Here is an 11,808-nt window from a genome sequence, read left to right as displayed (position 1 = left end):
GGTCGAACACCTTAGCGAATTTGTCTGGCAGCCTCTGCGATGAGGATTAAAGCCAGTTTTGAAACTTCAAACAACCAAACTGACTTGAGTTAGTTTGGGTGTTTCAAGTTTCAACACTTGGCTTTTAATCGTCATCCCAAAGGCTGCAAGACAAATTCGCATAGGTGTTCGACCGCCATCGACCCCGAGAACTGTTGCTGCAGAATGCCGGACGCCGGCGTCACTTGTGGGACGTGGATGTAGTGTTCGGCACCGATGACCATATGTATATCGCACCGACGATACTTCTATTTAAGGTTCCATCGACGTCGAGGAACCCCCTTATAACCCGCTCATCCCCGGGCGCCCTCTGGTATGGCGACGCACGGTCGACGGGTCAGCACTCGGACCGAGGGATTCTCGGCAAGGGCGATGGAGTCGGGACCGGCAGGACCCACTGACTCCACCATCTATCCCCTCGGCGGCCGACGATCCACAACCCTCTGCCTCGACCCTCTGCCCCGACCCTCGACCCCTCAGTGACCAATGATCCTCGACCCGGTTATGTTGATGACGCACCCAGATCCTCGACCCGGTTTCGTCGGTGACACACCCCTAATCTTCTTCCTCCTCCTCCTCTTCTTCTACTTCCTCTTCTTCTTCTTCCTCTTCGTCTTCTTCTTCTTCTTCTTCTTCTTCTTCTTCTTCTTCTTCTTCTTCTTCTTCTTCTTCTTATTTTCATCTTTCTTCTTTCTTCTTGACCTAAACTAAACCTAAATTATACTAAATCTAAACCAAAACTTAAAAAACAGAAACAAAACCTACCTAAACTAAACCAAGCCTAAATTAAACTAAACCTAAACTAAATCTAAAAAATAGAAAATAAAAATACAAGGTAACACTGGAGGAAGGGGCGCCGGAGCGGCGGGGCGGCCGCAGGGGTGATGGAGAGGGGCGCTAGGGCGGCCGGGGTGGAGTAGGGGGCGCCGGAGCGGCGGGGTGGCCGCGGGTGTGGAGGAGAGGGGCGCCGGGGCGGTCGGGTGGAGGAGGAGGGCGGCGGGGCTGTTGGGGAACGTTGCAGAAAATTAAATTTTTTCCTACGGTTTCACCAAGATCCATCTATGAGTTCATCTAAGCAACGAGTCAAGGGAGTGAGTTTGCATCTACATACCACTTGTAGATCGAGTGCGGAAGCGTTCAAGGGGATGGTGATGATGGAGTCGTACTCGCCGTGATTCGGATCACCGATGACCAAGTGCTGAACGGACAGCACCTCCGTGTTCAACACACGTACGGGACGGACGACGTCTCCTCCGTCTTGATCCAGCAAGGAGGAAGGAGAGGTTGAGGAAGGCAGCTCCAACGGCAGCACGACGGCGTGGTGTTGTTGGTGCAGCAGTACTCCGACAGGGCTTCGCCAAGCACGTACGGAGGAGGAGAGGTGTTGGGGAGGGGAGGGGCTGCGCCTTGGGTTGTGTCCAGCAGCCCTCCCCTCACCCCTCTATTTATAGGGGAAGGGGCAAGGGGGGCCGACCCCTCTAGATGGGATCTAGAGGGGGGCGGCGGCCAGGGAGGGGGGACTTGCCCCCCAAGCAAGGGGGGCGCCCCCTTTAGGGTTTCCCCCCCAACCCTAGGCGCATGGGCCCAAGGTGGGGGCGCGCCCAGCCCTCCAGGGGCTGGCTCCCTGCCCCTTGCGGCCCATGTGGCCCTCCGAGAGGGGTAGCCCCTCCCGGTGGACCCCCGGAACCCCTCCGGTGGCCCCGGTACAATACCGATATGCCCCCAAAACTTTCCGGTGTCCGCATGACAACTTCCCATATATAAAACTTCACCTCCGGACCATTCCGGAACTCCTCATGACGTTAGAGATCTCATCCGGGACTCCAAACAACTTTCGGTAATCACATACAAGTCTTCCTAATAACCCTAGCGTCACCGAACCTTAAGTGTGTAGACCCTACGGGTTCGGGAGACATGTAGACATGACCGAGACGGCTCTCCGGTCAATAACCAACATCGGGATCTGGATACCCATGTTGGCTCCCACATGCTCCTCGATGATGTCATCGGATGAACCACGATGTCGAGGATTCGATCAAACCCCGTATACAATTCCCTTTGTCAATCGGTACGTTACTTGCCCGAGACTCGATCGTCGGTATCCCAATACCTTGTTCAGTCTCGTTACCGGCAAGTCACTTTACTCGTACCGTAATGCATGATCCCGTCACCAACCACTTGGTCACCTTGAGCTCATTATGATGATGCATTACCGAGTGGGCCCAGAGATACCTCTCCGTCATACGGAGTGACAAATCCCAGTCTCGATCCGTGTCAACCCAACAGACACTTTCGGCGATACCTGTAGTGCACCTTTTGTTGGGAAACGTAGTAATTTCAAAAAATTTCCTACGCACACGCAAGATCATGTGATGCATAGCAACGAGGGGGAGAGTATTTTCTACGTACCCAACGCAGACCGACTGCGGAAGCGATGACACGACGTAGAGGAAGTAGTCGTACGTCTTCACGATCCAACCGATCAAGCACCGAAACTACGGCACCTCCGAGTTCGAGCACACGTTCAGCTCGATGACGATCCCCGGACTCCGATCCAGCAAAGTGTCGGGGAAGAGTTCCGTCAGCACGACGGCGTGGTGACGATCTTGATGTACTACAGCAGCAGGGCTTCGCCTAAACTCCGCTACAATATTATCGAGGTATATGGTGGCAGGGGGCACCGCACACAGCTAAGGAATAGATCACGTGGATCAACTTGTGTCTTTGGGGTGCCCCTTGCCTCGGTATATAAAGGATGGAGGAGGAGGAGGCCGGCCAAGGTTGGTGCGGCCAGGATGTGGAGTCCTACTAGGACTCCAAGTCCTAGTAGGAGTCCACCAAGAGGGGAGGAAGGGAGAAGGAATAGGAGGAGAAGGAGAGGTGGCCGACCCCCTTTTCCCTAGTCCAATTCGGACCAAAGGGGAGGGGGGCGCAGCAGCCTTTTTCCTCTTCCCACTAAAGCCCATCAAGGCCCATTACTTCTCCCGTAACTACCCGGTACTCCGAAAAATACCCGAATCATTCGGAACCTTTCCGATGTCCGAATATAGACGTCCAATATATCGATCTTTACGTCTCGACCATTTCGAGACTCCTCGTCATGTCCCCGATCTCATCCGGGACTCCAAACTCCTTCGGTACATCAAAACTCATAAACTCATAATATAACTGTCATCGAAACCTTAAGCGTGCGGACCCTACGGGTTCGAGAACAATGTAGACATGACCGAGACACGTCTCCGGTCAATAACCAATAGCGGGACCTGGATGCCCATATTGGCTCCTACATATTCTACGAAGATCTTTATCGGTCAGACCGCATAACAACATACGTTGTTCCCTTTTTCATCGGTATGTTACTTGCCCGAGATTCGATCGTCGGTATCCAATACCTAGTTCAATCTCGTTACCGGCAAGTCTCTTTACTCGTTCCGTAATACATCATCTCACAACTAACATATTAGTTGTAATGCTTGCAAGGCTTATGTGATGTGTATTACCGAGAGGGCCCAGAGATACCTCTCCGACAATCGGAGTGACAAATCCTAATCTCGAAATACGCCAACCCAACATCTACCTTTGGAGACACCTGTAATGCTCCTTTATAATCACCCAGTTACGTTGTGACGTTTGGTAGCACCCAAAGTGTTCCTCCGGCAAACGGGAGTTGCATAATCTCATAGTCATAGGAACATGTATAAGTCATGAAGAAAGCAATAGCAACATACTAAATGATCGTGTGCTAAGCTAATGGAATGGGTCATGTCAATCAGATCATTCGACTAATGATGTGACCTCGTTAATCAAATAACAACTCTTTGTCCATGGTTTGGAAACATAACCATCTTTGATCAACGAGCTAGTCAAGTAGAGGCATACTAGTGACACTCTGTTTGTCTATGTATCCACACATGTATTATGTTTCCGGTTAATACAATTCTAGCATGAATAATAAACATTTATCATGAAATAAGGAAATAAATAATAACTTTATTATTGCCTCTAGGGCATATTTCCTTCACCTTTATAATCACCCAGTTACGTTGTGACGTTTGGTACACTCAAAGCACTCTTACGGTATCCGGGAGTTACACGATCTCATGGTCTAAGGAAGAGATACTTGACATTGAAAAAGCTCTAGCAAACGAACTACACGATCTTGTGCTATGCTTAGGATTGGGTCTTGTCCATCACATCATTCTCCTAATGATGTGATCCCGTTATCAACGACATCCAATGTCCATAGCCAGGAAACCATGACTATCAGTTGATCAACGAGCTAGTCAACTAGAGGCTTCCTAGGGACATATTATGGTCTATGTATTCACACGTGTATTACGATTTCCGGATAATACAGTTATAGCATTAATAAAAGACAATCATCATGAACAAAGAAATATAATAATAACACTTTTATTATTGCCTCTAGGGCATATTTCCAACAGTCTCCCACTTGCACTAGAGTCAATAATCTAGTTACATTGTGATGAATCGAACACCCATAGAGTTCTGGTGTTGATCATGTTTTGCTCGCGAGAGAGGTTTAGTCAACGGATCTGTGACATTCAGATCCGTATGTACTTTGCAAATATCTATGTCTCCATCTTGAACATTTTCACGGATGGAGTTGAAACGACAATTGATGTGCCTGGTCTTCTTGTGAAACCTGGGCTCCTTGGCAAGGGCAATAGCTCCAGTGTTGTCACAGAAGAGTTTGATCGGCCCCGACGCATTGGGTATGACTCCTAGGTCAGTGATGAACTCCTTCACCCAAATAGCTTCATGCGCTGCCTCCGAGGCTGCCATGTACTCCGCTTCACATGTAGATCCCGTCACGACACTCTGCTTGCAGCTGCACCAGCTTACTGCTCCACCATTCAACATATACACGTATCCGGTTTGTGAGTTAGAGTCATCCAGATCTGTGTCGAAGCTAGCGTCGACGTAACCCTTTACGACGAGCTCTTCGTCACCTCCATAAACGAGAAACATGTCCTTTGTCCTTTTCAGGTACTTTAGGATATTCTTGACCGCTGTCCAGTGTTCCTTGCCGGGATTACTTTGGTACCTTCCTACCAAACTTACGGCAAGATTTACATCAGGTCTGGTACACAGCATGGCATACATAATAGATCCTATGGCTAACCTTTTTGTCATAACTTTTTACGACCGCTGTCCAGTGTTCCTTGTATCGACGTAACTTTTTACGACGAACCTTTTTGTCACCTCCATAATTGAGAAATATTTCCTTATTCCACTAAGGATAATTTTGACCGCTGTCCAGTGATCTACTCTTAGATCACTATTGTACTCCCTTGCTTAACACAGTGTAGGGTATACAATAGATCTGATACACAGCATGGCATACTTTATAGAACCTATGGCTGAGGCATAGGGAATGACTTTCATTCTCTTTCTATCTTCTGCCGTGGTCGGGCTTTGAGTCTTACTCAACTTCACACCTTGTAACACAGGCAAGAAACCTTTTCTTTGACTGTTCCATTTTGAACTACTTCAAAATCTTGTCAAGGTATGTACTCATTGAAAAACCTTATCAAGTGTCTTGATCTATCTCTATAGATCTTGATACTCAATATGTAAGCAGCTTCACCGAGGTCTTTCTTTGAAAAACTCCTTTCAAACACTCCTTTATGCTTTGCAGAATAATTCTACATTATTTCCGATCAACAATATGTCATTCACATATACTTATCAGAAATGTTGTAGTGCTCCCACTCACTTTCTTGTAAATACAGGCTTCACCGCAAGTCTGTATAAAACTTATATGCTTTGATCAACTTATCAAAGCGTATATTCCAACTCCGAGATGCTTACACCAGTCCATAGATGGATCGCTGGAGCTTGCATATTTTGTTAGCACATTTAGGATTGACAAAACCTTCTGGTTGTATCATATACAACTCTTCTTTAATAAATCTATTAAGGAATGCAGTTTTGTTTATCCATTTGCCAGATTTCATAAAATACGGCAATTGCTAACATGATTCGGACAGACTTAAGCATAGATACGAGTGAGAAACTCTCATAATAGTCAACACCTTGAACTTTGTCGAAAACCTTTTGCGACAATTCTAGCTTTGTAGATAGTAACACTACTATCAGCGTCCGTCTTCCTCTTGAAGATCCATTTATTTTCTATGGCTTGCCGATCATCGGGCAAATCCATCAAAGTCCATACTTTGTTCTCATACATGGATCATATCTCAGATTTCATGGCTTCAAGCCACTTTGCGGAATCTGGGCTCACCATCGCTTCTTCATAGTTCGTAGGTTCATCATGATCTAGTAGCATGACTTCCAGAACAGGATTACTGTACCACTCTGGTGCGGATCTTACTCTGGTTGATCTACGAGGTTCAGTGGTATCTTGTTCTGAAGTTTCATGATCATTATCATTAACTTCCTCACTTATTGGTGTAAGTGTCGCAGAAACAGTTTTCTGTGATGTACTACTTTCCAATAAGGGAGCAGGTACAGTTACCTCGTCAAGTTCTACTTTCCTCCCACTCACTTCTTTCAAGAGAAACTCCTTCTCCAGAAAGTTTCCGAATTTAGCAACAAACGTCTTGCCTTCGGATTTGTGATAGAAGGTGTATCCAATAGTTTCCTTTTGATATCCTATGAAGACGCACTTCTCCGATTTGAGTTTGAGCTTATCAGGATGAAACTTTTTCATATAAGCATCGCAACCCCAAATTTAAGAAACGACAACTTAGGTTTCTTGCCAAACCATAGTTCACATGGTGTCGTCTCAACGGATTTAGATGGTGCCCTATTTAACGTGAATGCAGCTGTCTCTAATGCATAACTCCAAAATGATAGTGGTAGATCGGTAAGAGACATCATAGATCGCACCATATCTAATAAAGTACGGTTATGACGTTCGGACACACCATTATGCTGTGGTGTTCCATGTGGCATGAGTTTGTGAAACTATTCCACATTGTTTTAATTGAAGACCAAACTCGTAACTCAAATATTTTACCTCTGCGATCATATCGTAGAAACTTTTATTTTCTTGTCACGATGATTTTCCACTTCACTCTGAAATTCTTTGAACTGTTCAAATGTTTCAGACTTATGTTTCATCAAGTAGATATCCCCATATCTGCTCAAATCATCTGTGAAGGTCAGAAAATAATGATACCTGCTGCAAGCCTTAATATTTACCGGACCACATACATCAGTATGTATGATCTCCAATAAATCTGTTGCTTACTTCATTGTTCCGGAGAACGGCGTTTTAGTCATCTTGCCCAAAAGGCATGGTTCGCAAGCATCAAGTGATTCATAATCAAGTGATTCCAAAATCCCATCAGCATGGAGTTTCTTCATGCGCTTTACACCAATATGACCTAAACGGCAGTGCTACAAATAAGTTGCACTATCATTATTAACTTTGCATCTTTTGGTTTCAAAATTATGATTATGTGTATCACTACGATCGAGATCCAACGAACTATTTTCATTGGGTGTGTAACCATATAAGTTTTTATTCATGTAAACAGAACAACAATTTATTCTCTTACTTAAATGAATAACCATATTACAATAAACATGATCTAATCATATTCATGCTCAACGCAAACACCAAATAACACTTATTCAGGTTCAACACTAATCCCGAAAGTATAGGGAGTGTGCGATGATGATCATATCAATCTTGGAACCACTTCCAACACACATCGTCACTTCATCCTTAACTAGTCTCTGTTTATTCTGCAACTCCCGTTTCGAGTTACTAATCTTAGCAACTGAACTAGTATCAAATACTGAGGGGTTGCTATAAACACTAGTAAAGTACACATCAATAACATGTATATCAAATATACTTATGTTCACTTTGCCATCCTTATTATCTGCCAATCACTTGGGGTAGTTCCGCTTCCAGTGACCAGTCCCTTTGCAGTAGAAACACTTAGTCTCAGGCTTAGGACCAGACTTGGGCTTCTTCACTTGAGCAGCAACTTGCTTGATGTTCTTCTTGAAGTTCCCCTTCTTCCCTCTGCCCTTTTCTTGAAACTAGTGGTCTTGTCTACCATCAACACTTGATGTTTTTCTCGATTTCTACCTTCGTCAATTTCCGCATTACGAAGAGCTTGGGAATCGTTTCCGTTATCCCTTGCATATCATAGTTCATCACGAAGTTCTACTAACTTGGTGATGGTGACTAGAGAATTCTGTCAATCACTATCTTATCTGGAAGATTAACTCCCACTTGATTCAAGCGATTGTAGTACCCAGACAATCTGAGCACATGCTCATTAGTTGAGCGATTCTCCTCCATCTTTTAGCTATAGAACTTGTTGGAGACTTCATATCTCTCAACTCGGGTATTTTCTTGAAATATTAGCTTCAACTCCTGGAACATCTCATATGGTCCATGACATTCAAAACGTCTTTGAAGTCTCGATTCTAAGCCGTTAAGCATGGTGCACTTAAACTATCAAGTAGTCATCATATTGAGCTAGCCAAACGTTCATAACGTCTGCATCTGCTCCTGCAATAGGTCCGTCACCTAGCGGTGCATCAAGGACATAATTCTTCTGTGCAGCAATGAGGATAAACCTCAGATCACGGATCCAATCCGCATCTTTGCTACTAACATCTTTCAACACAATTTTCTCTAGGAACATATCAGAATAAACATATGAAAGCAACAACGCGAGCTATTGATCTACAACATAGATATGCTAATACTACCAGGACTAAGTTCATGATAAATTAAAGTTCAATTAATCATATTACTTAAGAACTCCCACTTAGATAGACATCCCTCTAATCCTCTAAGTGATCACGTGATCCAAATCAACTAAACCATGTCCGATCATCACGTGAGATGGAGCAGTTTCATTGGTGAACATCACTATGTTGATCATATCTACTATATGATTCACGCTCGACCTTTCGGTCTCCGTGTTCCGAGGCCATATCTGTATATGCTTGGCTCGTCAAGTATAACCTGAGTATTCCGCGTGTGCAACTGTTTTGCACCCGTTGTATTTGAACATAGAGCCTATCACACCCGATCATCACGTGGTGTCTCAGCACGAAGAATTTTCGCAACGGTGCATACTCAGGGAGAACACTTCTTGATAATTTAGTGAGAGATCATCTTATAATGCTACCGTCAATCAAAGCAAGATAAGATGCATAAAAAGATAAACATCACATGCAATCAATATAAGTGATATGATATGGCCATCATCATCTTGTGCTTGTGATCTCCATCTCCGAAGCACCGTCATGATCACCATCGTCACCGGCGCGACACCTTGATCTCCATCGTAGCATCGTTGTCGTCTTGCCAATCTTATGCTTCCACGACTATCACTACCGTTTAGTAATAAAGTAAAGCATTACATCGCGATTGCATTGCATACAATAAAGCGACAACCATATGGCTCCTGCCAGTTGCCGATAACTTGGTTACAAAACATGATCATCTCATACAATAAAATTCAGCATCATGCCTTGACCATATCACATCACAACATGCCCTGCAAAAACAAGTTAGACGTCCTCTACTTTGTTGTTGCATGTTTTACGTGGCTGCTACGGGCTTAAGTAAGAACCAATCTCACCTACGCATCAAAACCACAACGATAGTTTGTCAAATAGACTCCGTTTTAATCTTCGCAAGGACCGGGTGTAGCCACACTCGGTTCAACTAAAGTTGGAGAGACAGTCGCCCGCAGGCCATCTCTGTGCAAAGCACATCAAGGGAACCGGTCTCGCGTAAGCGTACGCGTAATGTTGGTCCGGGTCGTCTCGTCCAACAATACCGCCGAACCAAAGTATGACATGCTGGTAGGCAGTATGACTTGTATCGTCCACAACTCACTTGTGTTCTACTCGTGCATATAACATCAACATAAATAACCTAGGCTCGGATGCCACTGTTGGGAAACGTAGTAATTTCAAAAAAATTCCTACGCACACGCAAGATCATGTGATGCATAGCAACGAGGGGGAGAGTATTGTCTACGTACCCAACGCAGACCGACTGCGGAAGCGATGACACGACGTAGAGGAAGTAGTCATACGTCTTCACGATCCAACCGATCAAGCACCGAAACTATGGCACCTCCGAGTTCGAGCACACGTTCAGCTCGATGACGATCCCCGGACTCTGATCCAGCAAAGTGTCAGGGAAGAGTTCCGTCAGCACGACGGCGTGGTGACGATCTTGATGTACTACAGCAGCAGGGCTTCGCCTAAACTCCGCTACAGTATTATCGAGGTATATGGTGGCAGGGGGGACCACACACGGCTAAGGAATAGATCACGTGGATCAACTTGTGTCTTTGGGGTGCCCCTTGCCTCGGTATATAAAGGATGGAGGAGGAGGAGGCCGGCCAAGGTTGGTGCGGCCAGGATGTGGAGTCCTACTAGGACTCCAAGTCCTAGTAGGAGTCCACCAAGAGGGGAGGAAGGGAGAAGGAATAGGAGGAGAAGGAGAGGTGGCCGGCCCCCTTTTCCCTAGTCCAATTCGGACCAAAGGGGAGGGGGGCGCAGCAGCCTTTTTCCTCTTCCCACTAAAGCCCATCAAGGCCCATTACTTCTCCCGTAACTACCCGGTACTCCGAAAAATACCCGAATCATTCGGAACCTTTCCGATGTCCGAATATAGACGTCCAATATATCCATCTTTACGTCTCGACCATTTCGAGACTCCTCGTCATGTCCCCGATCTCATCCGGGACTCCAAACTCCTTCGGTACATCAAAACTCATAAACTCATAATATAACTGTCATCGAAACCTTAAGCGTGCGGACCCTACGGGTTCGAGAACAATGTAGACATGACCGAGACACGTCTCCGGTCAATAACCAATAGCGGGACCTGGATGCCCATATTGGCTCCTACATATTCTACGAAGATCTTTATCGGTCAGACCACATAACAACATACGTTGTTCCCTTTTTCATCGGTATGTTACTTGCCCGAGATTCGATCGTCGGTATCCAATACCTAGTTCAATCTCGTTACCGGCAAGTCTCTTTACTCGTTCCGTAATACATCATCTCACAACTAACATATTAGTTGTAATGCTTGCAAGGCTTATGTGATGTGTATTACCGAGAGGGCCCAGAGATACCTCTCCGACAATCGGAGTGACAAATCCTAATCTCGAAATACGCCAACCCAACATCTACCTTTGGAGACACCTGTAATGCTCCTTTATAATCACCCAGTTACGTTGTGACGTTTGGTAGCACCCAAAGTGTTCCTCCGGCAAACGGGAGTTGCATAATCTCATAGTCATAGGAACATGTATAAGTCATGAAGAAAGCAATAGCAACATACTAAACGATCGTGTGCTAAGCTAATGGAATGGGTCATGTCAATCAGATCATTCGACTAATGATGTGACCTCGTTAATCAAATAACAACTCTTTGTCCATGGTTAGGAAACATAACCATCTTTGATCAACGAGCTAGTCAAGTAGAGGCATACTAGTGACACTCTGTTTGTCTATGTATCCACACATGTATTATGTTTCCGATTAATACAATTCTAGCATGAATAATAAACATTTATCATGAAATAAGGAAATAAATAATAACTTTATTATTGCCCCTAGGGCATATTTCCTTCACCTTTATAATCACCCAGTTACGTTGTGACGTTTGGTACACTCAAAGCACTCTTACGGTATCCGGGAGTTACACGATCTCATGGTCTAAGGAAGAGATACTTGACATTGAAAAAGCTCTAGCAAACGAACTACACGATCTTGTGC

Source organism: Triticum dicoccoides, chromosome 6B, assembly GCF_002162155.2.
Source record: "Triticum dicoccoides isolate Atlit2015 ecotype Zavitan chromosome 6B, WEW_v2.0, whole genome shotgun sequence".
In the NCBI taxonomy this organism is placed as follows: domain Eukaryota; kingdom Viridiplantae; phylum Streptophyta; class Magnoliopsida; order Poales; family Poaceae; genus Triticum; species Triticum dicoccoides.
Note: the sequence above shows the minus strand (reverse complement) of the source record.